The 27,628-nt window shown below is 34.7% G+C and overlaps 1 long non-coding RNA gene across 3 annotated transcripts; it reads right to left on the bottom strand.

The window, feature by feature from the left end:
• Positions 1–362: 362 nt before the first annotated feature.
• On the bottom strand, positions 363–22,517 carry LOC129218370 (uncharacterized). 3 transcript variants are annotated; one of them, XR_008580321.1, is made up of 6 exons: positions 22,431–22,517; positions 16,723–16,850; positions 11,346–11,402; positions 5,711–5,820; positions 2,375–3,221; positions 363–605 (listed from the first exon to the last, which is right to left on the bottom strand). It is a non-coding gene; the product is annotated as an uncharacterized LOC129218370 (long non-coding RNA). The 3 variants fall into 3 exon arrangements; XR_008580319.1 differs by having other exon boundaries at positions 363–3,221; XR_008580320.1 differs by having other exon boundaries at positions 363–3,221; positions 5,711–5,817.
• Between the last annotated feature and the right edge of the window lie 5,111 nt (positions 22,518–27,628).

Below are 27,628 nucleotides of genomic sequence, written 5' to 3'. Positions count from 1 at the left end.
AAATTTGCTCCAGATGTACATGTACCCAGTCTATCCCCGCAACATAGTGTCCTATTTTCATTGAAATTTTATAGACGAAACATAATTTAAGATTTATTGGGGAAGTTTTCAGAATCAAAGTATTTATATATTTTTTATTTAATTCTGAACTTAACTTGAGGTGTCACATACCAGATGGGTACCATCCGGGGCGGACAGTCCCTCTCAAGAGAGGTTTTTGGACTAAGCAAGAAAGCTTTCGTTCAAGATACAGCTATCAAAAATTGAAAGTGCACGGTTTGACCAACATCCTTTTGTTAAATGTTAAAAGAAGAGGAAATTAATCCTTTTCAATTTTTAAAAAAGTGCAACTATTGGAAAATGTGAGTTTCAAATTTAATTTCTAACACTGTACGCATCTTACATTTACAATAAAATACAAGGCTAAAATTTCATAAAAATGAATTAATATGTCAAGCTCTGTTTTTTCTCCTTTCTCATAAGGGGGGAAGGATAGAAAAAAATTACATAAATAAATAAGTTGGAGTTGGAAGTTTCAAAATCCAAGAGTTGGAGTCAGCCATTTTCCTTCCGACTCTGCAGTCCGGTCATTACATATGTTAGCGCTTTGAAGTCCAGCAAAAGGATGCACAAATAGGGAAATGTGAGAAGAAGTGAAACAGTTAAGGTAACTTGCATTTTTCAAAATGAACATTTTTTTTTTTAATTATAGCACATAAAGAGAGAACAGACTATTTTATAATCAAACTTATATTGATCTTTTTTTTTCTTTTTAGTTGTAAATTTGCACCTTTACATAAAATTTATAATTGAAGTATTTTTTAATGAAATATTTGCAACTGAATTATGAAAAAATATGTTTTTGTCATAAGAATGAATAGATTAATGAATGAATGAGCTAATGAGTAAATGTAATTGAATTAATGAATGATTATATAAATGAAATAAACTAATTCACTTTGTTTGGTATCCATGAGACAAATTCTACTTAACATTTAAAGACTCATTCCACACTATTCAGTGTTATGTATGAGACATTTCATAGCTAAGTTTCAATACATTTATATTTTTCTAACTATGAAAATACAAATATTAAGAGATTAAAATAATTGGAAACTTTGTTCTTTGTATATTTCAGTGAAAAAACCTATATACGTAATGAATACTGTGGAATGACCGCAAAACCAAAACATGTCAAATATTGAATAAATAAAAACTGTGCGGGACATCAATAGAGCTCAGTATTTAAAATACTATTAACAATAATTTTATCTTTTTATAACAACCAAAATTCTTTTTGACAGACACAAAATATTACAATATCCATATCAAATTTTGACAATATCTTGTATATCACCAAGTATCTTGATCTTCAGAGTAAACTATTTTCTAACTGGAATCAATTACATGCTTAATACCATTACATAACATGTGTAGAACTTACACACACATCTAAATAAACACACATCTTACACACACATCTAATCACACGTTAAAATTAATCAAAATGGAGTCTGGGGCTTTCAAAATGTATTTTTTTGGTAGCCTACAAGTTCACACAAAAATGTGCTAAGACATCATGGGAAAAAACTATCTAAAATTCCTTTAGAGATAATTTCAATATAAGTTTGTGTTGAAAATTAAGTTTTCCAATAATCCGAGGTACTATGAGGCCCAATTACCACAGATTTTTGATATTTTACTTTAGTTTTCACCAAAATGAAGGAATTGAAAAATATTTTGAGATTCAGGCATTAGCAAAATCTTTGAAAATGCATCAAAAAATATTATTTTACAGAAGTAAAACAAGTTTGTTTTTTGGAGCCAAAAAATAAATTCATATTAAAGTAATAAATAACAAAAGTTTTCTCAACACAAAAGCCTATGTCCAGGAACTACTCAAAGTGATTTGAATCAAGGGCGCCCATAATGGGGGGGGCAGTGGGTGCTAAGCCCCCCCCCCCCTTAGAATTTCCTTGCTTTAGTACTTTTTTCTTTGCAAAAATGTAAAAACATTTCTTCTTCAGCCGTTAATGAATAAGTTATTAAAAATGTCAAATTTTAATAACTCTAATCTGCACTGAAATCAGTTTCCATGGGGAAAATATCCTGCTAAACCATTGGGAAAATATCTGAGCCCCCCTTTACAATTTTGCATATGGGCACCCTTGATTTGAATAAAAAGTAAAGCAATATTTCACAATGAAAATCGCACTTTTTAATTGCAACAATTATATTAGTTTTTCAGTATTAGATATTTGAGAAGAAATAAAAAAAAGTGTTTTCAACAGGCTTTTTCTTTTTCGTTGAAAGCTATGTTTACAGAAAACATACAAAGTAAAGCGTAGTAATAAATGCGTAACTGAATACTTACATGTAAGGCTTCTACTACTGAAGAAAGTGACTTGGTAACTAACAATTAACCCTACCCAAGAGTGAATTATCGATTAGAATAAAACTTTGCACATCAATAGAACACTCTAAAATATTGATCCGGTGTTTTTTTGTTATCAATAACAGACACCTTTCACACGGTGAAATTTACCCTTTAATGTAATTTTTTACCCTTTATTGGGATACACTAACACGCCCCAGTTTCAATAATGATCTGAATAAAATTTTACACTTCTATAGAATACTTAAAAACATTGAACTTTTGTTCTTTTCCCCATCATAAAACACTTTTAACAAGTGAGTTCTTACAAATGACTGTAACTTCTCTCCAAATTATAATACAATAAAAATTAAAACGCATTGTAAAGTTAAAAAAAAAGCTTTCTATTGATATATTGCATGACTTTCTTTAGAGAGATTTTTAAATTTCAAGGTCATTTACCATGACGGGGAAATATCGCTGATAGATTACCCCTATATTTTGGATTTTCAGAAAAATTCTGAAGCATGTAAACTTTAGTTTTCTTAGTTTTTTTTCTATGAAAACAATACGTGTTCAATATTTTAAAGTAATCTATCAATGTGCAATGTTTTATTCCAATTGGTGATTCACACTTGGGTGGGGTTACTTATAAGTAACAAGCATCAATTAATATTTCTGATCCAAGAAGATTGTTGGCAATGCAGAACTTATTATTAACATATTTCTAATTCTTCAGCATCCCAACTGGCTTACATTTCATTTGAAAGTGGTAACAATGCTATTTGCAAATTAGAAGTGAAAGAAAATGCCACAATGTAAATTTGGTGACGGCTTCAACAGTAACCTGCAATAAAAAGATGAAGAAATTTATTTCAAGACTTAATAAATGTTCTAAAGGACTAATTCATTGCTTGAGTCTAATTTAAGAAAACATAAATGTCCTTAAGAAAAAAAATCACTAAAGAATTAGAATACTTTGCGTAGTAGCAATTTATTACTTATGGCAAAGAGAAACTAATTCCCAAAGTGGGTAAAAAGACAGAGGTTACAATAGCAAACAAACCACAATGCATGGAAAAAATCAAATGTAAAAGTAGGAAGAAGTCTTCACTCATTGGCATACTTTCTCTTATGAAATTTTAAAAAATAACCAAAGCATAAAACGTATATATCATATTAATATTAAGAACAAAAATAAGCCTTAAGGAAGAAACAAACAGAAAAGCTTCTCAAAGCATAAAAAGGATAAATGGATGAGGTGTCTTGGTGAAAATCATCCACACAAAAAACTGTTTTTTTAGAATTGGATTGTTGTTTCAAAAGTGATTAGAGGACAGATAGATATAGGAAGAAAAACACACCAACAATAAAGGATGAAGTTTGCTTGCTATATAAATAATATGAGAGGTTATGCTGTTCAATAAGTATGCAAAAATGAATTAGAAATAAGACTAATATTATAAAAAATACATAATATCTTTAATCATCATCATTTACATGATCTTTTTCAAACTAACTTCTGTGACACATAATGCGTTGATCTCAACATCTGTCCACTTCTTTAAAACATGCAAAAGTTTGTTTTGTAAGAGTATTTTCAAAACTGCCTCTGCAGTCTTTACACATGTTATGTTGCTTGCAAAATGTTTGCCTCCCAATGGTTTCTTAAGCTGAGGAAACAGCCTGAAGTTGCATAGCGTGAGATCAGGACTGTATGGAGGCAAAACCTCTAGGCTGTTCAGCTGCAAAACATCCAGTATGTAACAAGCAAAATATGGTTGGGCATTGTCATGGTGCAATAGGAAGTCATTTTGGAGCACTCAATCTTTCCTTTTAATGTACTGCACTATTGTTAATCATTGTGACAGACGTTGAGAGATGATCATCTCTCAAGTTCAATATCTTCCCCATTTTGCTTGCTAGCCTTAAAAGCTTTGTGCCTGCAAGAAGTACTTGCTCTCAGCATTGCTTCATTGTTGAAAGTTCACATATCAGGCAAAGGTCTTGGATGCTAATTTTTGCAGACAAACATAAAATATAATCACATAGCATTGTTCTAACGACACTTCCATTTCGACAACTGGCTGCCTCTCATAGAGGCTTGCAAGCATACTTCAGTTCCATCACAAAATACTCAGGAACATGAGTCTGTACACAATATTTATCAGTGACTTTTGTTTATACAAACGGTAAACTTTTTTTATGACACAAAAATTAACATTCTGATGAGTGGTTTTGAGGTAATAAAATTAGTATTTTTTTCATTTTACTTATTAAACAGTTTAGGTTGATAAAAGAAGAAAAGGACTAAGCGAAGATAATATTTCAACTGGTCAACTTGAAAACAAGAGAAAAAGCTTGCTGATATGCTGAAAGTTTTACAAACTCAGCAGGGCTCTAGAATTAGAACAATGATAACAATTGCCCATTTTTCCAAAAACAAGACAAAGAAATTTTTAAAAATTACAGAACCCCTCCACTACCAGTTCTTAACAAAATCTCAACAGCTCTAAATAACAGACTGTAGAATATGTTAAACATTGCTTAAATTATCTAACAAGCAGAGTAAATCTCTTCTGCTCTCAAAACCGTGCACTCATTTGGGGTTACATAGAGTTAGTTCTGTTTCAATAAAGCGTTTTATTATTGTGAGTACATACAAGTTAGTATACTACTTTTGTAGTCAAGCAGAATTTTATGTTTAAAAATTTCTTACAATTCCTTATTTCATACTTGTGGTTAGCACTAGTTACATCTCTCTAAACATTATCTTTTATCCTAGCACTGAACTTTTCTCAGGGATGAAAATTTGGTTAAAAACTAACTTCATGGTGTAGGGCATAACTTTTGTTGCAGGTTAAAATGAATATCTCCTTGTAACTAAAAACTCATTCGAATAAAAAGTTCATTGAAAAATACTGAATACAAGAAGCATAACTTCAAAATAACTACTACACATACATTTGCACATGCACACTTTTGTATTCATCTTTCTGCCAAACACTAGGTTTATGGTTTAAAAGAAAGGTAATATGGAATGAATACAAATTATAATAAATTCCTTTATCTTTAACTTTATGCACACCATCAAAACAGATAAATAACATTAACCTATTAACCTTAAATACGGTGGCAAAGCTAAGAGTTTTTCTTTAAAATATACAAGCATTAAAATTGCCCAGTAGTGGTTAAGACCTAGCAAAGTCAAATGCTATCATTTCTAAATTTTCAAGACTTAGTATCTCAAGGACTGGAAATAGCACATAGAAAACATACAGATCATACAGCCATTAAGACATTTTACTCAGTAAATTTCAAGTGAATATCACTTACCAGTTTTCAATAACCTGCAGGAGTTTAATAGCTAGAGCAGTTTTGGAGCAGCAAGCTCCAGTCCACCTCAAAAAAAAATACTTCATTGGGCAAGGAGCAGCCATTCCCTACTGGTAAAAAAAGTTATTCAACAAATGTTTTTAAAAATTTACAGACACACAAAAATATTTTTCAATTAAGCAGTTTAAAGCTTTTAAAATATTATAATCCAATATCCATTATACATTTCTTACATGCACATCAGAGGGTTCAGACACAACATATTGCATACAGGTGTACTTCAAAGAACTACACTAACTTTCAATACACAAGGAAAAATTTATTGCCTCATTGTATCAATCTCTATAATCTAGATTTAATTTACATTAATCAATGCTTTAATGAGACTTGAAAAGTATAAAGCATTTATGGAAGAGAAAACTATAGCACAGACACACATTAAAAGTCATATTATCAGATGAGGAAATCCATAACTGTCCTGCAGCCACTGAATCTGAAATGGTCCCAAATAGTATGTATACATTTTTCAAGTATGGTCATTTCTACCAAAATTAAGGCTAGGCTGGTAGAGGTATCTAGGACGGTAGATTTTTGGAGGTAAAAAAAAAATAATCAAATGGCAGATCATTTTAGAAGTGCACTCATACATAAATAAAATGTTATGGGTACGATATGTATACAACTTTCTACAGGTAACCTACTCAATATTGAAAGGTGAGGGTGCATCTGCAGCAGACAAGAGTGTAGACTCCAAGCATGTAGGTGCTCAAGCCCCCTATGTTAGTAGGTGCTAGGCACACACAAATATGTAACTCTTTTGACCTCATATGTAATGCTTTTTTAGCACAAAATTGCATTAAGTGATCTTCTTCATAATTCCACTTTGTTGTTGCAAAAAGTCATGAGCATTATTACAACTACTAGATTTAAAAATTTCCTTGATAATGAACTTTTGTAGTTCCAAACTTTCATTTGAAATTAGCAAAATATTTCATTTTAATCCAATAACAGGCTCTAACAAAATTTGAAAACATTCTGTCAGATTTGAAGGCAAAGACATTTTTTTTTTTTTTTTGCCAGAACCCAAGGAATAAAGTATGTCAAACTCTTACTTAGATAAAATCAAAAGAAGAAAAAACATATAAAATGCTTTATTTTACTGTAAGACTTTTACTGGGTGCTTTAAGATTTTTAAATTCTAATTGGAGTAGTGTAAGTGTAGAGATAAACAAACATATTGCAAAAGAAAATTCACCATTTGCAATGCAGTCAAATTGAAAGAAGATTTGCCAAACCAGGCACAGCCAGAAAAAAAAAACCACCCAGGTTTTTTCTGGAGGCCCCACTTGGAAAAATACAATATCCTGGTAACATGTTTTTTTTTCTCTCAGAATGTGCAGCAGATTGAAAACATTTACTTTAGAAATAGATTATATATTATAATTATATTGATCAACATCAAGTGCAGAAAAAGCAATCTTCCTTTCAGGAGAATTTATTAAGTCTTAGAAATTAAAACTGCAAATGGATTTCCCAATTATTATTTTTAAAATGCTTACTCAGCCAAAAAATGAGCAATAATTATTTCAATCAATTTCAAAAATGATGTTTGCACTGTTGGAAAAAATGATTTGATAAACACTAACAGGGAATTGTTGGAAACCCAAAAATAAGTTTGCAGAGGCAGTGGTTTTGGAACACAGAACATGTTTATTGAACAAGACATGAACATCAAACAGATGTATGACTCAACTGAAAAAGCATATGACCCTGGAGATCACATCAGAAGTGACAGCCAATTATGGTTATAAGAATAGTCCACATTGTTAGGGTAGATAAGGTTTAAAATTGCAGCTCAACACCCCCTTCTCAATGATAAACCAGTAAAATCTTTAAATCTATCATTCAATACTGGCAAGAAAAATAATTTAAAAACAATACATCTTTAAAGTTTAATAAATTTAAACAGATGTAGTGCTTTGAAGCAGGGGCTTAGTTAGTATGTGTGCGCTCATGTCAGATGTAGAAATATGCTTCAGAGAGATAGTTTCATCATTCATCAACATATCTCCAATAAAGTGATGTGTAATGTCAATATGTTTAGTTTGACTTTTATATAAAGACGTTTCTGCCAATTAATGCAAATTAATAGTTTTCTTTAAATATCTCAAAACTCGTTTTGTGGCATTCCAATGAATTTTATCGTAACAAGCTAAAAATTAACATAATTTGCTCACACAAGATGAAATATTGGATCTAGTACATACTGCCAAATAATTTGAACTTCCAATTGATTATCTATAAGGCAACAACTCATCAGATATTGCAGCTTTAACTAGCTTAATACTAACTTCCAAGGAAGTACCAGCAGTGTTACAATTTGTCATATTAAATCTATGCAGTAATTCTTTTACATAATTTTGATTACCACCTTTAGCATTTTTGAATTCTATACTTCAACAGCAATTTGCTTCACCAAAATAATTTACATTTAAGGATACAATAAGTGTACAAAATCACATTCCCCATTGAAGCAATTTTTAAAATGTTGCTGAGTGATTTTTCTCTGTTATTACTTTGATGTTTGTTCAAGTGACTTTGTAGAGGGTATTTCTGGGAATTGTTTAACCCATTCCATGACCAGCCCGAAACCCCTTAACGCGCATGCCGCAGATAACAAACAGAGTTACTTTTTGCTACATTGTAACAGCACTTTTCTCCCCATTTTGCTATCGGGATTTTAATGTTGTTTTTGCAGTTGAGCTTGCATTCGAAAATTGATTCGCTTTATTAGTTTTTAGGTATTAGATTAAATATTGCAATAAAATATGAGATTGCTAATATGTGCTGAAAAATGCATTAAATTTACAGAGTAAATAACAGGAAAATAATAATCAATAGAGGATAGGAGGAAAAGCAGTTATTTTTATAACACTAATTATTTCATTGATTTATTTTTCTTTTTGCTTTTATCTCAGTATATCATTTTTTTCCTTTTTATACACTTAAGAAATCAAAACTGTTAAATGTAAGATGATCTATCTTTCAAAATGGCTCAACAAAACATTCTTCAAACAATTGACTGATCGATCCAACCTGTGAGCATAGGAATTGAATGGACAAAAACGCTTTAACTGTGGGAAATGATTTTCTAAGAGGATAAAAAGTATTCTTCAGCTCCTTTTGATACATTGTGACCCTCCAAAACGACCAATAAATACAGAGACATCCCTTTGCCGGTCGGTTCTTTTATTATCCTAACTCTGATGACTTTTAAAGCCCTTCTGAGTGTCCAGATATCAGTTGCTCAAGCATGGTAAGTATTTTAAAGATAAATGATTACAAAAGATCAAAACTTGCGGCTAATCCCCTATTTCCCTAAAGGATACTTTTGTGCATGCAACTAAAAGCCCCCAGCTGAGAGAGGAATAACAGAGACGGCCTGGGAAAGGTCGAATCCCCAAGGACGTGTCCCCCTTGGTGTCTTGTGGTCAACCCTTCCACTTTACTTTCTTACAACAAAACAGTTTGAATCAAAGCAAGCTTTACTCCTAGTATTTGGGAACATGTCTTCAGAAGAAAAGAAAAGAAAATCTTGCTTGAAATCGAGTCAAATTGTTTTTCTTTTTTTAAACATACTTGGATGAATTTTAGTTAGTTTCATAAGATTATTAACTAATTAAGGCACTTTGATTATTGAAAAGAAACCAAATATTTTATTTCTACTTTTAAAATCTCATAAAAGAATGTGCAATTAAAACACTGGAGCTATTTTAAAACAATTAATAAAATCTGAAAAAGAAAGCGAGAAAGGGAATGTTTCGTTTCGTATGAGTAAAGCGAAAAGAACTCAAGATATTATCACTTCATTTGTACTGTAGTATATATATATATATGTATATATATATATATATATATGTATAAAATTAAGCAAACAGAATTACAAATATTAAACAAATTATAAATAACAAATGATGATAAAAAGGAAAAATGCAAACAGCTATTAAGTAGGAATAGAAAAAGAGTGAATCCAGAGCTCATCAGCCGTGGAGGATTCATTAATTATGGTCAAAAGACCAAAATTTTAACTAAAAACTAGAAGAGTATATATATATATATATATATATATATATTTATGGTCAACTATTACGTATAGTCAATGCGGTCGTCATAATTTTTGTTTGTGAAATTAAAAATATTCATAACCGTATCACTAAAAATCCATCAAAGGGTGACGCAAATATAAAAAGTTATAATTTAAGTTTGAAAATATCAACATTGTAAAATAAACAAAAAAATAAATAAATAATAAAAAATAATAATAGTATACAAATAAATAAAAAGCGTAGTAAACACATTATAATTTTAAAAAGAACATACTCGTACAAAATTAAGATATGTAAGAGAATTTTAAAAAATATTATTGAGAAAAATAAATTATAAAATTTGAGGATAATGAAACATTTAGTTAAGGATGCTTGTGTAAGACGGTGGATCTTTGATAACAAGAAAAAAAATATTTCTGTTTCTTTGCTTTATTCAAGCAAAGAAATATTGGTAAAATGAGTAAGAAAATATTTTCACACTTGCTCATTATGAGTTCAAATGCCAAAATGCTAAGAAACAAAGCTTCCACGAAAAGGTAAAAATGTATTGCCTGAATATTTAAAGCATTATACGTGTCCCATCCAAGAGTACTTGAAAGGTTTATAACTTAGTAAAATAAAATAAATTACAACAGTTTCTTGAAATACTATAAGTTACATCCCTTTTGACTAAGGAAAAGAGCTTGATTACCGCTCCCCTAAAAGCACCAGAACCCAACAGAGAAGCGCAATAACAGGGTTCTGTCCCTAGAAGGATCGCCGACACATATTCGGCCGAAGCAAAAACTGCTAGAAACGCCGTGACGACACAGGTTCGAAGGCAGTTAGGAACCATTTTCTTGCAACGAGTCTGAATCGGCCGGAGCAGTTATAACACAAACTGCGCGGCTGATCCTGTATCAGCCGGGGCAAGTAATGGGTTAAACAATTATATTCTTGAAATTCAATTTTTGATAAAAAGTTATTTTGCTTTGTCGCAAATGCAAAATTACCCTGGAAACATCATTGTATTTTTTTTTACTCTTCTTTGCATTCAATTTTTTCTAATAAGGAAAATTTATTACATCTTTGAAAATTTATTACATCAAGCGGAATATTCTTTTAACTAACTACAGGCTTGACTGTAGCTTTAAGGGTGAGCTGAGAGTTTAAAGACCACTAACATAACAGGCGCTAAAACATCGCAGTTTACAAAATGTAAGTACATATCAAACAGAAAATAAAAGAAAATTTTAAAGTAAAATAATTTCATTGAAACAATACTATGGTAATCAGTGTTAAAAATGGTATGAGGGAAATTCAGAAAAAAAAATTTTAAAGTAACCAAAAAAAAAAAACAAAAAAAAAAAAAAAAACAATTAAGATAAAATACTTATTTTTTTTTTATAAAATCCCTAAATGTGTTAGAAATTTTAAAGGTTTTTTTTTTTTTTTTTTTTTTTTTTTTTTTTTTTTTTTTAACTGTGGGATGGTTGAAAAAAAATAGAATTCTGAAATATGAAATTAATGAAAAATACCATTTTTATTACCTCTTTAAATGGCAGATAATTCAACAGCTGAATACAGAACATCATCAATCTGCTGACCTAAAATAATAAAATGTTGTCTTCATTTTCAAGTAATATTCCAGGGGAAAATGATTCAAGATAATTTCTATAAGCAGGAAAATTCAACTTAAAAAGTAATATTGATCTGATTTCATCATTCAATAGATAATTCATTCCAATTAAGATTTTATGATGTAATATATGTAGTTACTTTTAATAGTTACAGAAAATTTCTGAATTCCATTATTTTAGAAAATTATAAAAATTATAAATATTAAACATTATAAAAATAATTTAAAATATTAAATCATTATTTTTTTTACCTATTTATAGTACTGACTTACATTTAATATGTTTAATTCATCATTTAAATAATCTTTAAAATGTGTTCAAATAATAAAACTATGTAAAACCAATTAAATTACAGAAAAGTTTGATTGAGTATAATAATTTGGCCATTCTCTGTACAGACAAGTTTTTACATACATGAGATCAATCTCAAAGCAGCTTTTTCTTTGTTTTTAACATAACAGATTCGTTTCCCCATTTTTTTTTATTTTCTTTTCAAAGTCTGGCTGTCTCTTTATTCATCAGATTTTTTAGTACATTGGCCTAACAACCCAGTTTAAAAAATTCTTAAAATAGCATTTAGTAAAACCAAAAAGCAAATAAAGTAAAGGCAAGAAAAATTCCATCTTAACTTAAATGTATCTTTCTGAAAGTAATAAATAAAACATATTACGAGTTCTTGCACATTTTAAGAGAAAACTATAGTTAATTCAAACATTTCAGAGTCAGATTTTGCTTTTTGAATTGTCATCTGAATGGCACAAACTATCTATTTTAAGGCTAAGAAATTCTTCACTCATAAATAATTGCCGATTTTTTTTGTGTAATAGTTCTTTCAGTCATTTCTAGTTCTTATTCCTCTTGTTTTGCCTCCCTTTTGTAATATAGCCGCTTCCAATTGTGGGATAGATATTTGCACTTAGCCACCTCTCAGAATTTTTTCAACTTATTTATTGTGAACATAACTGAAAATGCTGAAAGTTCTTTCTTCTGCAGATGTAACTCATCAATTTAAAATGTGCTAAGCTTCTTTAACATTTGTTCCTCACAAATTTCTCCACCATACTAAATTTTCCCACAATCTTATGATGTGGGAATTTATGATCTTTTAACATCTTCCGCTGAACACTGTCTTATTTGAAATGCTTCTGTTCTTCATAAACAAAAAATAAACCATCAGGTAGGTTGGATTGTTTCAGACTATTTCCTTGCATCATTGAACTTAAAAACTGCAAGGTGAATAGAACCAGTAATTTGTTTAGACTGCAAGTGAGTTGATTCACAATTTAATTTTTAAAAAAGTCATAAAATGTTTCAATAAAAAATAGTATAAACTGTATAGTATACTACAAATGAGTATCAATTTTACACATTTTATTTTGTATTCAGATAAAAATTTATCGCTTATTCACTTTTTTTCCCATAATAGCCTGTTTATAGTTATCTATCCAGTCCTAGAGTAAATACCCAAAAAATATTTACTTTCCCACTGGGTATTTACCCCATCCACATCACTGCACATGACTCCCCCCAATTACAAAAAATGATCATGCTCTTAAACTTTTCACTTCTCCCTAGCCTCTCCCCCCCCCCCCCCAGAAGAATCTTAACACATTATAATGTTGTGTAACCCTTCAAGTTCATTCAAAGAAAGATCGCATAATACCAAATTGCGGATGCATTGTGGAAAAGAGAATGCATAGGAATTTTTTTTTTCAGCATACCCAATTTTTTTAGACATTTGTAAAACCCCTCAAACTGTTTTAAACCATTTCTTAACTTTAGATTACCATTTTTTACATAAAGAACTTAACTTTTATTGTATTTCAAAACACAAAATGCATTATTCAACATAAGATACTGTTACGAGATACAAAATTAATGAGAGAGATATGTAAGGAGAAAAGTACGGTACATATAGGATGTAGTAATAATAAAATGCAACACTATAATAGTACTGTAAAATAGGTACAGTAACTATATTCGACGCATTTATTACTAGTTCAAGCATATTGAACATCTTTACCTTTTTTTTAATTGTGAGAAATTTTCCTTTTTTTTCTGTTTATACAAACTTTTGATAAACAGCATGCTTAGGTAACATCATATCTCATCAACTTTATATTTAGAATAAATTATATAAAGGAAATATGCAGAGTGATTTCTTGTTTACACTAATAAAGCGATGTTTAGAATAGTACGGAGTGGGAACTTTGGCTTTCAGTGATGTTAAAGGAAAAGTCCATTCACAAAGTTAATATTTACTAGCCAATAATGAAGGTGACTCTTAAGGCCTGCGATTATCTTCCAAAAATTTTGGTGTTGCAGGCGAGGAACTTGCATTAGCTCTAAAATTCGTTACTCATAAAAAAAAATCCGGATGTAGCCATTTGGCGTAAGTCAAATCACGTTGTAGCGCAAATCCACTGCATTTGTGGGCTTGTTGAGACAACTATTTATCAACTTCAAACTTTGAGTTTCCCAAAAAATTTTTTACAATACACTCTAATGTACATGTGTAGAGGCATGTTGGTGAATGCATTAAGAGTGCTTTCGTTTTTCAGGGAAACACTGTACCTATAGTTTTGGTGATTTAATGGGGTGCCATATCGTACCATACACGGTCATTCCTAATATTGATCTTTAACAGCTTGACAGCCCAGTGGTATACTCATGACATGCTTCAGTCACAAATTTTGGTTCTTGTACAGGGATTCCAGGAGCTATTTTTCAACAGATCCGTTAATGATCGGGAAAAAAAACACAGTAAGTGTGTCACAGATCTTTCTTCACCTTAGTATCACTTTCTCTGGCCTGCTGGATCCACTGATTTGTCACAAATCGAGTATATCTTGGATCATTTGGGATGGTAAGTTGGAGAGTCTATGAAGTTGATTGAATTAGAGGCACATTTACAGAACGAGATTAAGCAGGACATCATTGGAGACTTTCATGCCTCATATCTGGCTTGTATCACCTTATCTACGCTATAGCTGGCCGCCTAGTCTAGTGGTCGGAAATCGGACAGCAATGGAGAGGTCCTGGGTTCGAATCCCAGCTTGGGTAGGAATGCACTTTCTCTTTCTCGTTCTTGTCCCTTCTTTGTATGAATGTGTTGTGGTGCTGTGAATGGTTGCCTACACTATAAACGCATCCTCATGGCATATGTGTATGGTGAAAAGGTCTGACTTCACACCAAATTACGGTACCATTGGAAAAGTACAGCAGCGCACTCCAAATTTGCCAGCTCAGCTGGACAAGTCAACAACATTCACGCTATAGGTGGTTCAATACTAAAAGGTGGTTCAGGTACTAAATACTGCATTCATTTAATTTTTTTTCTATAATAAAGAATACTTTTGCTTTCATTTCAAAATTATTTTCTTAGATTAATGTTGTCCTTACGTGTGTAAAATTTCATTTCATTGTGACCCTTCTTGGTGCATTGATTTTTTTTTTTTTTTGTCATAGAGTGTACATTACCTCTATGAATACTAGTGCTTATTTTGAGGATGCATTTCAAAGACACATGAGGTAAATGACAATTGAATGGATTATTTCAGAAAGAGCATAAGTCCAACTAAAGCAAGTTTTCAAGAATCAATAAAAAGTGATTGTTTCATTCAGAAATGAACTAAATTCTACAAGAAATTGTAAGACAAATCTAGCCACAAGTAGGATCATTACCTCACCTTAAATTACATTTCATTTTGTCACTGAAATTAATTAGTTTTTTTTTTTAATTGGACTTATGCTCTTTCTGCAATAATTATCCTGAAAGACTAGTTTAAAGTAATGAAAATGTAAATCAAGTGAAACAGATGTGTTTTAAACTGATTTATGGTAATAAAAATAATATAACAAAGTGACAAAAATAATTAGTGAAGTACATATTTATAAATTCATTATCTTAAGAAAATACATCTTGTATTTTCCTCTTTCTCTTGTCTTATTTTTGTGAAATAATAAAGTCCGGTGTTAAAAAAAAATCAAAAACGAACAAAGAAAAAACGCAAAAGTTTTACATGTGAATTAAAACTATATCATTATTCATCAAATAGATCATGCATGGAAATCTTTTTCCATACTTCTCTTGTCTAGTTTTGTGTACCAAGTTTGTCAAAACCGCACTGAATAATCATCTTGATATCTGTCATTTCTTCCAACAATATGAAAATTTTCCCTTCATACACAATATTGACAAAGGTAGTTCAACCGACAAGCGTTACTTTGCAATAATCTCTTGAATACCGTCTATAAAATAGTTAGCCTGAAAACGTCCTTTTGATGTTCAATCGAATATTTAAACATCATGAATGCTGATAATTGAAAACATTTGTTGCCCAGCAGAATCTTTCGAAAATCTAAGTTTGAGAGATAAGTCTTCTTAAAAAATGATGGGCACCTGTTTTAGCAGTTACAGATTTCATTGTTTTCTACAGATTAGACAGTGAATCAAGATGTAATTTCAGAATTTCATTTATAAGTGATTGGATTTAACATGGTAATAAATAATAATCTTTCAGACATGTTTAACATTTGTTTCACAGTCCCAAAATCCCGGTCCCAAAGGACAAATAAGTGTCCTCTCAGAATAAAGTCGTCAGCAATCTTGTTAAATTCCCTTATTGTTATTTCTAGAAAAAGTTTCCTGCGGTGTTGTTCTTATTTTGACCAGTGCATATCTCACTGAAAGCATAGTTTTTTTCGCAGTTCCTAGAGTGTTGTTAATAAAATCCCTAAGAAATTGGAGAATTTCATTCCAATTCATGATTTCGAATCTCCCTCTAACCCCCTGAACTGACGAACCTACCATTACCGTAATGAAGCCAGATTAAAGGGGTTAGTTGTTTTACTTCATAACGGCAAAAAATCTAGTTCTTCTATGATGTTTCCATAGGTTCACATTGCGTCTTGCTATTCCTTCATTCGCGTTTAGATGCAGAAAGGGCATAAATCCGGGACTTAATGCCTTTTCTGCACTAAACCAAAAATGAGACTCCTAAATAAAGTGCTTCGTTGTACAAGGATAGACTTCCCTGCTATACTAGTCGATTTCTCTACATACAAATATGAGAAAACCACAGCTAACTCAATTTCCAAAAAATTGTGACTTATGCCCTTTCTGGAATAATCAATTCAATTAGATTTTCTGTTCATGAATAGGTTTTATAAAATGATTAATTCATGTTTTGAAATAACAATAGAGTTTCAGGAGATGGCACAGACTAGGACCTAGAACTAGACAGCCCATAGAAAGCTGAAAATTAGTAAATAAGATCGTTCTTACCTGCAAAATAATTGTTCTCTGTTGAAACCAGACTTCCAAATAATTTCTACTTCCATCTGTAAGCACCTGATAAGAGGCCTCCAAATACAAGTTTTAGGTAAGTGCTCTCTTCAGGTTGATGCTCTCTGCTAAAAGGAATATCAAAAATAATTCATACACTCACATCCAATAATTATATTTGATAGGTTACATCTGACAATCCAAAACCCTACAACATAAAACTAACAAATGAAATTTATCACCGCCCCCCTCCCCCTTCCCATTTGTTTTACTGCAAAAATGCTTGTATTAAATCAGCAAAAAATGTGTTAAATTTTAAAATTCCAGCATTGTTTTTTTTTCTTTCCTGGAATTCCCATTGTTTTTTTTTTTTTCTTTTCTTTTCTGGCCTGGAAAATTTTTCTAGCCTTTACAATGTGTACCTGGAGAATTTCTTTAAAACTTTCTAAAAGAAAATTTTTTGATACATTTTACTAAAAGCACTTAGAATAATAAGTTTGTCATAATTTTTGGATCATGAGGATTCTTTCGAATGAATCAGTTATATTGTTGTTGCATATTCCATAAGGTCTTGGTCAACAGCTAGATCGAGTCCAAGATTTTAGGAACCTAAAAAAATTGCAAACCAGAAGAGAAGTAGCTTTTAGATCCTCAGACAGAAGCCCCATGAAGTTTAAGGTGGTCAGGGGAGGATGAGGCTCAGGCACATTTAATGTAATTTAGAGAAATTTTTTCACAATTCAGATGTGTAAGAGTCCTGATATGACCACTCCTGACTCTCCTCATACTGATAATATGGTAGATCTATCGCACTTAAGTGGGAAAAAATGCTGCCAGGAGATATCTAGGAGAACCAAGAGTGAAGGGTCTTTGTCATTTTCGGATTCCAGGTCTTTACTTGTAAATATGTCTCAGAAGAGGTTTGACTTCCGCAGGAGGTTAAAGGACTAGAGACGACTTCCTTTATAAGAATGTTGGCAGTCTTGTTTCCATAAAGGCCAATATGTGAAGGAACTCATTAAGAAATATCTTGCACTGTTCTGAGAGTACCTTTAGGTCATTAAGAATTAATCCTCATGTTCCATCACCAACTCCAGTCCAGATTGTTTAGACGCTGAATGGCTATCTGTAAGGACCCAAATATCTGCAGATGAAGTTCCAAGCATCATTGTCTTTGCAGCAATGAGCTCAGCCCGAATAACTGAACAGTAGTCTGAGTTTTTACGCTTACTTTTAATAGATGTTTTAATGAAAATGTCACTGCTACAGGTATTATGATCATCCCTGTTGCCGTCAGTGTAAACCTAAACAACTAAAGATAGAACTTTGATGATATCAAGAGCAAGTTGATATAGGTAAGCAGGACAATCCTGTTATTTATTAGTCCATGTTCCAAGGTTGGTTTGGAAATGTATGCCAGGAAGACCCTCCAATGGGTTAAATGAAAGCCTTGTAGCGCTCCTCAACATCCGTATTCAACAAATTCATAAAATGTAGACAGGGGAATGGACCACCTTTTTTTCAATCTGTGATTACCTATTTTTTCCTATGAAAAATAGACATTCTGCTAAAACTACCATAGCTATAAAGTTTTTAAAAATATTTAGCAAGGCCTTAGTTTCTTCTCAGACTCAAGGGCTATAGATCACATTTATAAAACACCTGATCAGTGGGGCATCTCATGCCAGTAATGATGACAACAGCACTTGATGGAATTCTCACTAGCTTTGACAAGTCAAAGTCAGCAGCACAAAAATAAATTTGGAAGCCATACTCCAAAATTTGCCTGATAAAGGAAGTATTTGTAGTCCTTAAGTGGTGATGTATGTCTACCCAGTGTTGATCAGAAATATATTTCAGTATTTTTTGTCTATTTCTGCTTTTTTTAATCAATTCTTATTGCTATTATCTCTGGGTCTAATGAGTAAGTCAGGTACCTAGGCTATTTACCATAAAGAAGTCATTGTCCGCTCATTTCTATGTGATATTACTAGTCATAAAGATGTCTGTTTGTGTGAAAATGCTGCATGTTAACTTGGTGACCTTAAAATGAAGTTTATGACTACAGCTAAGTCCAATACCTCAATTAAAGAAAGATTCTATTTGAGTAATATTGCTTACAGAATTCCAAATGACAATGTTACCAGCAAACAAACCAAAATCTAAAGAATGATTTAGTATCACATAAACTACAAAATTAAGATTATTCATTGAATTGAAAAAAACTAAAATTTCCTTATTGTTGCAAATAAAAAGGTTAGTATTGGAAAATTTGGACTTAAAACAAAAATTAAGATCATAATAATGAATTAAGTGCTCATATTACGGGACGCGGGAGTGTCCCGCCCCACGAAGGAAACCAAACGTCAACAGCCAACAGAAGCAAATCCACCGCCAAAGAAGAACGATAATAAAAGCGACCAAGAACAAAATTACAGGACAGAACAAATTGGGGTTTTTCATCCCTCTGTATCTCAGCCCCATGAAGACCCCCGGAGTTGATTTTTGGTACACTCAATCTCTACTGGCCCCTGACACCGTAAACCAAAATACAATCCCCAGGACCATCAGGGGGAGGAGGTATTAAAGTTATAAAATCGCTGTTCAAAAAAGTTTTCGCTTTTTTTGACAGGGCTACAGCTCAGACGAAAAAAGGAATCAAGCTGAAATTTCGCACTGACATTCCTTGTGCCCTACTGATGTGCCTTTTGACCCCCCTTGTTTTTACCCCCCAAATTGTACCGTCCCGGGGTTCTATCACAGCCCCCCATGAGGCTACGGTAATGATTTTTTGTATACATATTCTTGGGGGGCCATTGAGTACATATACGAAAATTCAACCCCCAGGGACATCATGGGCCAGAATAATTGAAGTTTGAAAATCACTAATTTCCCCTAAATTCATGTGCACTTACTCTCAGCTTATAGGGTTTGTTAATCGCTGACTGCAATTACAATGCTAGAACAGATCTAAGATCTAACAATTATTCAAAAGTTGTCTTTGGAAATGAAATTCAATCAAGACTAATAAAACATATCCAACAGTTGCAACTAGACGTTAAATCGCGGATATCACAAATTTGCCACAGCGACTGCGCACAGACTTAGCTCATTGGGCTTTCTGTTTTCAGATTCAATGTTGTTTGTTTATACTTAAGCAGAGAAACAAATAAATGAATGAGATTAGAATGCTGTCCTCCCCCCTCCCCCCAAAGTTTTGCCAATACGAAATTTCCTTCCCCGTTTTTCAGTTTTGATATATTTATGGAGAGAAGAAATTTGAAATGTTGGCGCGAAACTGGGGTTAAACCATTACAACATTTTACGTGACAAATTATATGAAACTATACGCATAAGAATATATATACATATAACTTTTTAATTGAAAGCGAAAAATAGCACTTTTTTATTAGTTTGCTTATTTTCTAAATTAATGGATTTTTCACAAACAACATATAATGAATTGAAAATATATGAAATACGTGTGTGGATATCCGTGCTTTGCAGTAATTTGTTAGCTGAAAAAATTTTTGCAATTAATTTAAGCAAGACTATTAATGAGCTTAGTCCGCGCGCAACATGTGCATTCCATTCGCTACGGCAAATTTGGGATATCCGCGATTTGACATCGAGTAAAGTTGTATAGATCTTCTGACACATTCAAATTTAAAATATTTAATGGCTTAGTTTTTTTTTTGCTCGGTGATAACATGCGTTATTTCGTTTTTTAAATGAACTTTTAAATAAAACTAGGTATTAAAAAAGACAAAGACTTCTATCAAGAGAAAGATAAATCACCAAACAATTCAAATTATCCCATAAAACGTAAAATAATCTACGATTTAAGAAAAAATGTAATTAAACAAGAAAGTGAAAGCTAGATTAAAATAGCCCTCAAGATGTAAAACATTTAAAGAAACCTTCATGAAAATGTTGAATAATCTGTCAAATTAAGAAATTGTAGTAGAATTTATTGCGAAGTTGTAAAATACTCGAAAACAATATAATTTAAAATACAGTATTTTATTATCCAAGAAGTTTTCTTTGCAACAGAGAGGATACAAGGATTGCAATAAAATTTAAACCGCCCAATTCTGGCAAAATGAACATAGAATCTTAATAGTCAGAAAATAACTTGACGTAAAATTAGGCTAGCCATTATTGTTCCTTAAAAACACAAACAGCGTTGCTTCAATTGAAAATTTTCTGACTTCAAGTGTTCAATTCTAAAAATATAGACAAAGTAATAATATCAATGCAAAAAGATGTGATATCTCATCAAAAACAACCCTGTTGTAAAAATTTCCCCGCCAAGAAAACCTTTAACTTTTCAGCACAAAAAAGAAAACCTGCATCCTAAACCCAAAAACCCTCAGCCATAAAAAGTTATGATATCTAGTTTGCCCCCCAAGTATCTGCCAAACTATCATCCTCCATCTTCTCCTTTTGTATCACAGCTACTTCCATTAGAACCTTCCCGCCAAACAAGATAAACAATTTAAAAGATCTATCCATATTTCTGAGGAGTTGAAGGTGGGAGGAGGTTCTAATGGAAGTAGCTGTGATGAAAAAGGAGAAGATGGAGGATGATAGTTTGGCAGATACTTGGCGGGCAAATTAGATATCATAACTTTTAATGGCTGAGGGTTTTTGGGTTTAGGATGCAAGTTTTCTTTTTTGTGCGGAAAAGTTAAAGGTTTTTTTGGCGGGGAAATTTTTACAACAGGGTTGTTTTTGATGAGATAGATTGCTTACATGAAAATAACTTCCTTTCAACTTTTTGCATGTGACATTTAAAAAATTTTTTTTTTCTTTTTAAAAGGGGTAATTATTTCAATTTACTATGTTATATTTAATGTTACACAAATTATAGCATCTCAAGATGCATAGGAGTGGGTCAGAGTATCATGCAAAAAAATGTGGACATCGTGGATTCGATCCTCATGGATCAAAAAATGTTTCAGAATGATTTTTTTGTTCTTGGCTGAATTCCGATAAATTTTCAAGAATATAAAATCTAAGCTCATTGCAGGATACTGAGCTACAGTATTAAAATTGGAAAAGGAAGCACTGCTTTCAAAATAGTAAACTACAGTAGCATAAACATTTCAAAAATTTTTGTTTTTCTTTTTGTTGTCTACGTGCGTTCTTAGTACTTAATACTTCATAAAACTAAAAAAGTAATGCATCATTTAAAAATACTCTCTTTTTTCCCATCTCCAGCGGGAAAAATAAACACAATTTAGAATTTAGCTGTTTTGTGAAAAATTACAGATAAACATAGGATTTTTGAATTGCTGCTGTCTAGCAAATGATTCGCATGGGTCAGCCATTAACGGAAAAATTTGTTTCGTCAAACTTGTATAGTATATTATTAAACTTGTATGGTACAATATAATTCTACCATAAGATTTCATTATGGGATTGGTATGATATAGCTGCAGTTTTAAAATATCTTATCGAAACCGGTCCAACGTGACCCGACTCCCCTAGAGAATGCTACACCTTCTACTGAAGGTAAAATTTATTGTAATAAACACGAAGTTCCATCTAAAGTCTCAAAGCAACACTCATTGAAAGATTAAAGACGTTTAATTCACCGTTTGCGATCTTTTGTTTTAGCAATGGCTGCCTAACACTTTCTTTTGTCGTGAAATTGCTATGAAACTTGCTCACTTCACAATAAAAGAACGAATACATTTCCTTACTTCTTGAAGAAAAAATTCGAATTCACGCCACTACCGACAGTTTGTTTACATTTGAAGGAAGAACGTAAACTTATCGATAGATACGGCCGTGGCTATTGCGCCGGTAACTGGCTCAATAGCTCCCCAGCTATTGCGCCGGCATAGCCTCAGGCGTTTATGTTCCCGGCATCTATTACCGGCGTAATAGCAGCAGGGCTATTGAGCCAGCAATTTTTTAAGGCGTAATAGCCACTGGGCTATTGAGCCAGCAATTTTTAAGGCGTAATAGCCACTGGGCTATCGAGCCAGCAATTTTTAAGGCGTAATAGCCAGCAAGCTATTGAGCCTTAATTTCGGATTATTATATCCCAGGGGTGTCCACCTATTGGGGATCATGGCGCAGACTGCGCCATTGAAATTTTTAGGGGAGGAGGTTGAGGGGTATTTTTCTTACTTTCAGGGGGCTCTTGCATTCCGGGGAGGGGGGAATTTAGGGGGATGCGCCCTTGTCCTTGTGGCTGGTTTTGGGGTTAAGTCAGGGGTGCCCATCTAAGCAGGCGGGAGGGGGGGGCGTGGCACAAACTGCGCCATTGAAATTTTTAGGGGGTTGAAGAGTATTTTTCTCACTTTAAGGGGGCTCTTGATGCACTTCGGGGGGAAGTCTTCGCGAAATTTAAGAGGATGAGCCCTTGTCCTTGGGGCAGATTTTTGGGTAAAGTCAGGGTTGCCCACCTAAGCGGCGGGGGGCATTGTGCCGACTGCGCCATTGAAATTTTTAAGGGGGGTTGAAGGGTATTTTTCTTACTTTAATGGGATCTTGTATTTCGGGGGGGGGGTCTTCGCGAAATTTTGGCGGATGCGCCCTTGTCCTTAGGGCTGATTTTGCGGTAAAGTCACGGTGCCCACCTAAACGGGACCGGGGCCCTGGGGAAGACTGCGACATTGCAATTTTTATGGGGGGTTTAAGGGGGGTATTTTTTTACTTTAAGGGGGCTCTTGCATTTTGGTGGGGTTAGGGGATGTGCCCTTGTCCTTGGGGCTGATTTTGGTGTAAAATCCGGGGTGCCCACCTAAGCAGGGGGGTGCATATGGCGCTGACTGCGCTATTGAAAATTTTAAGGGGGTTTGAGGGGTATTTTTCTTACTTTAAGGGGGCTCTCTTGCATTTCTGAGGGAAATCGTCGCGAAATTTAAGAGGATGCGCCCTTGTCCTTGGGGCTGATTTTGTGGTAAAGTCAGGGTGCCCATCTAAACGGGGGCGGGGGCATGGTGCAGCCTGCGACATTGAAATTTTTATGGGGGGGTTAGGGGGATGCGCCGTTGTCCTTGGGGCTGGTTTTGGGGTAAAGTCGCGGGTGCCCACCTAAGCGGTTGGTGCATGGCGCTGACTGCGCCATTGAAATTTTTAGGACGGTTGGAGGGGTATTTTTCTCACTTTAAGGGGGCTCTTGCATTTCGAGGGGGTGTCTTCGCGAAATTCAAGTGGGTGCGCCCTTGTCCTTGGGGCTGATTTTGGGGTAAAATCCGGGGTGCCCACCTAAGCAGGGGGGTGCATGGCGCTGACTGCGCCATTAAAATTTTTATGGGGGGGTTTAGGGATATTTTTCTCACTTTAAGAGGGCTCTTGCATTTGGGGGGGGGATCTTCGGGAAATTTAGGGGGATGCGCGATTGTCCTTAGGTTTGATTTTTGGTTAAAGTCAGGGATGCCCATTTAAGCGGGGGGGGGGGGCATGGCACAGACTGCGCCATTGAACTTTTTAGGGGGGTTGAAGAGTATTTTTCTCACTTTAAGGGGGCTCCTGATGCATTTCGGGGGTAAGTCTTCGCGAAATTTAAGAGGATGCGCCCTTGTCCTTAGGGCTGATTTTGGGCAGAGTCAGGGTGCGCACCTAAGCGGGGGGGGGGCATGTTGCAGACTGCGACATTAAAATTTTGAGGGGGGTTTGAAGGGTATTTTTCTCATTTTAAAGGGGGGCTCTTGCATTTCGTGGGGTCTTCGCGAAATTTAGGGGAATTCGTCCTTGTCCTTAGGGCTGATTTTGGGGTAAAGTCAGGGGTGCCCATCTAAGCTTGGGGGGGCATGGCACAGACTGCGCCATTGAAATTTTTAAGGGGGGTTGAAGAGTATTTTTCTCACTTTAAGGGGGCTCTTGATGCACTTCGGGGGGAAGTCTTCGCGAAATTTAAGAGGATGAGCCCTTGTCCGTGGGGCAGATTTTTGGGTAAAGTCAGGGTGCCCACCTATACGCGGGGGGGGGGGGTATAGCGCAGACTGCGCCATTGAAATTTTGAGTGGCAGTTTGAGGGATATTTTTTTCACTTTAAGGGGGTTCTTGCATTTCGAGGGGGGGGGGATTTATTACGATGTGCCCATGTCCTTGGGGCTGGTTTTGGGGTAAAATCAGGGGTGCCCACCTAAGCGGCGGGGGGCATGGTGCCGACTGCGCCATTGAAATTTTTAAGGGGGGGGTTGAAGGGTATTTTTCTTACTTTAAGGGGATCTTACATTTCGAGGGGGGGTTTGTTTCGCGAAATTTTGGCTGATGCGCCCTTGGCCTTAGGGCTGATTTTGTGGTAAAGTCAGGGTGCTCACCTAAACGGAGGCGGGGGCCTGGTGAAGACTGCGACATTGAAATTTTTATGGGGGGTTTAAGGGGGTATTTTTTTACTTTAAGGGGGCTCTTGCATTTTGGTGGGGTTAGGGGGATGCGCTCTTTTCCTTTGGGTTGGTTTTGGGGTTAAGTCAGGGGTGCCAACCTAAGAGGAAGGGGGAGCATGGCGCTGACTGCGCGATTGAAATTTTTAGGGGTGTTTGAGGGGTATTTTTCTCATTTTAAGCGGACTCTGGGAGCATTTCGGAAGGAAGTCTTCGGGAAATTTAAGAGGATGCGCCCTTGTCCTTGGGGCTGATTGTGGGGTAAAGTCAGGGTGCTCACCTAAGCGTCGAGGCATGGCGCAGACTGCGCCATTGAAATTTTTATGGGGGTTTGAGGGGTATTTTTCTCATTAAGGGCACTCTTGCATTTTGAAGGGAGGGGAGGGTCTTTGCGAAATTTAGGGAGATGCGCCCTTGTTCTTGAGGCTGGTTTTTGGCGTAAAGTCAGGGCTGCGCCATTGAAATTTCTGTGGGGATTGAAGGGTATTTTTCTCACTTTAAGGGGGTTCTTGATGCATTTCGGGGGGAAGTCTTCGCGAAATTTAAGAGGATGCGCCCTTGTCCATAGGGGGTGTGGGTATCCCTGATATCTACTATTGTGAACAATTTAAAATTGGTTTCGTTTTTTGCAAAGGAACTTTTTACGAGAATTCAACGTCTATCTGTTTTCAGTTCAATTTTAATTTTCACGTGCGAGATGGAATTAAGGCAGTCACATATGGAAACCTTAGAAATTCATCCGTCTGTTTCAGGGCTACGTAGTCGGAGTTTGGCTGATTTTGGGGTAAAATCATTGGTGCCCACCTAAACAAGGGGGGGGGGGGCATGGTGCAGAATGCGCCATTGAAATTTTTTGGAAGGAGTTGAGGGGTATTTTTTCATTTTTAGGGGGGGCTCTTACATTTCTGGGGGGCTTCGGGAAATTTAGGGGACGCGCCCTTCTCCATAGGGAGTGTGGGCACCCCTGATATCTACTATTGTGAAAAAATTAAAATTGGTTTCGTTTATTCCAAAGGAGTTTTAAACGAGAATTCAACATCTGTATCTGTTTTCAATTCAATTTGAATTTTCTCTTGTGAGATGGAATTAAGGCAGTCACACTGGGGGGGGGGGGGGGGGGGTCATGGCGCTGACTGCGCCATTGAAAGTTTTAGGGGGGATGTTTTAAATATTATTTTTCACTTTCGGGTTCTCTTGCTTTTGGGAGGGATTTTCACAATTTTTAGGGGGATGCCCTCTTTCTTAGGGTGGGTGGGCACCCCTGGTAAAGGAGATGGAGTCGTTACTCAAAAGTTTTAAATTTACAAATGTCTGGAGTTGGGAGTCGTTTTTACCTCCAAGTTCACAACTTTCCCATCTTGTGGAGTCGGAGTCGAACTGATTTTGGGGGTAAAGGATTTGAAGTTGATACTCTAAAGTTTAAAATTTACAAAAATCGGATTCAGAGACTAATTTTTCCTTTAAGGTCACAACTATCTCATTGCTAGTGTAGGATGGATTTTGAGTTAAAAGAGTCGGAGTCGGTTACTCGAAGAGGCCTTAAGATTACAAAGGTCGGAATCGGAGTAAGTCATTTTCGCTTCAAGTCCGCAACTCCGTCATTGCATGTGTGGAGTCGGAGTCGGTGCGCGAATGTTTTAAATTTAGCTACTGAAGTTGGATCCGGAATCTGTCATTTTCCCTCCTAGTCCTCATCAACTCTCCCACTGCTAGCGGAGTCGGAGTCGGACTGATTTTGGTGATGCAAAAGAGTCGGAGTCAGTACTCTAAGGTTCTAAGATTTACAGATTCAAAAGTCGAAATCGGAGTCAGTCACTTTCCCTCTAAGTCCGGCGCAACCCGGCCCTTGCTTGTGGAGCCCCTGACTGATTTTAGGGCAAAGGAGTCGGAATTAAAGCAGTGGCGGATCCAGACGACCCTTTTAGGAGTGGCGAATTACTAATGCATGTGGGCGGGGGGGGGGGAGAGACTAACGAAAATAAAATTTAAAAAAGTTTAATATCCTTGCATAAGTAAGAGTGTTTTTGGGCTCTCTACCAAATATTTTTGTTCAAAACGCATTTTCAGACGTTCTTTGGTAGTTAATAGAAATATGAGGTGTTTAAAGGACCCTCTCCGAAAAAATTTGGAAATTTCAGGGTATATTTTCAAAAATAGAATTGTTTGCCATCTTTGGTGACTTGAAGGAAAAGGATCAGATTCAGAAATTCTCTCTTGTTGCGTTTTGATATTAGACAGCAGAAATGCAATTTCAGAAATCTAAAATGATGCAAAGCAAGAGGTTTCGGGGGCTTTCACCCGGAAAAAAATCGCAATTGAAGTCCCCTAAAAGCGCAGTTGAGGACATCTTTGAAGACATAGCAAAAGACATGTAGTTCAGAAATTTTCCCCAGGAATGTTACGATGTAGGAACTTCTCCGGAAATTTTTCGAATGTGAAGTCCTGAAAACGCAATTGTAGGTCATCTTTTATGACATTGGAAAAAGCAAAGCGGTTCGGAACTTTCCACCAGAAATTGTTCGAAATTGGAGTCCTAAAACTGCTCTTGTTTACCATCTTTG

This window comes from Uloborus diversus, chromosome 3, assembly GCF_026930045.1.
Source record: "Uloborus diversus isolate 005 chromosome 3, Udiv.v.3.1, whole genome shotgun sequence".
NCBI lineage: Eukaryota > Metazoa > Arthropoda > Arachnida > Araneae > Uloboridae > Uloborus > Uloborus diversus.
This window is presented reverse-complemented; position numbering and strand designations above follow the sequence as displayed.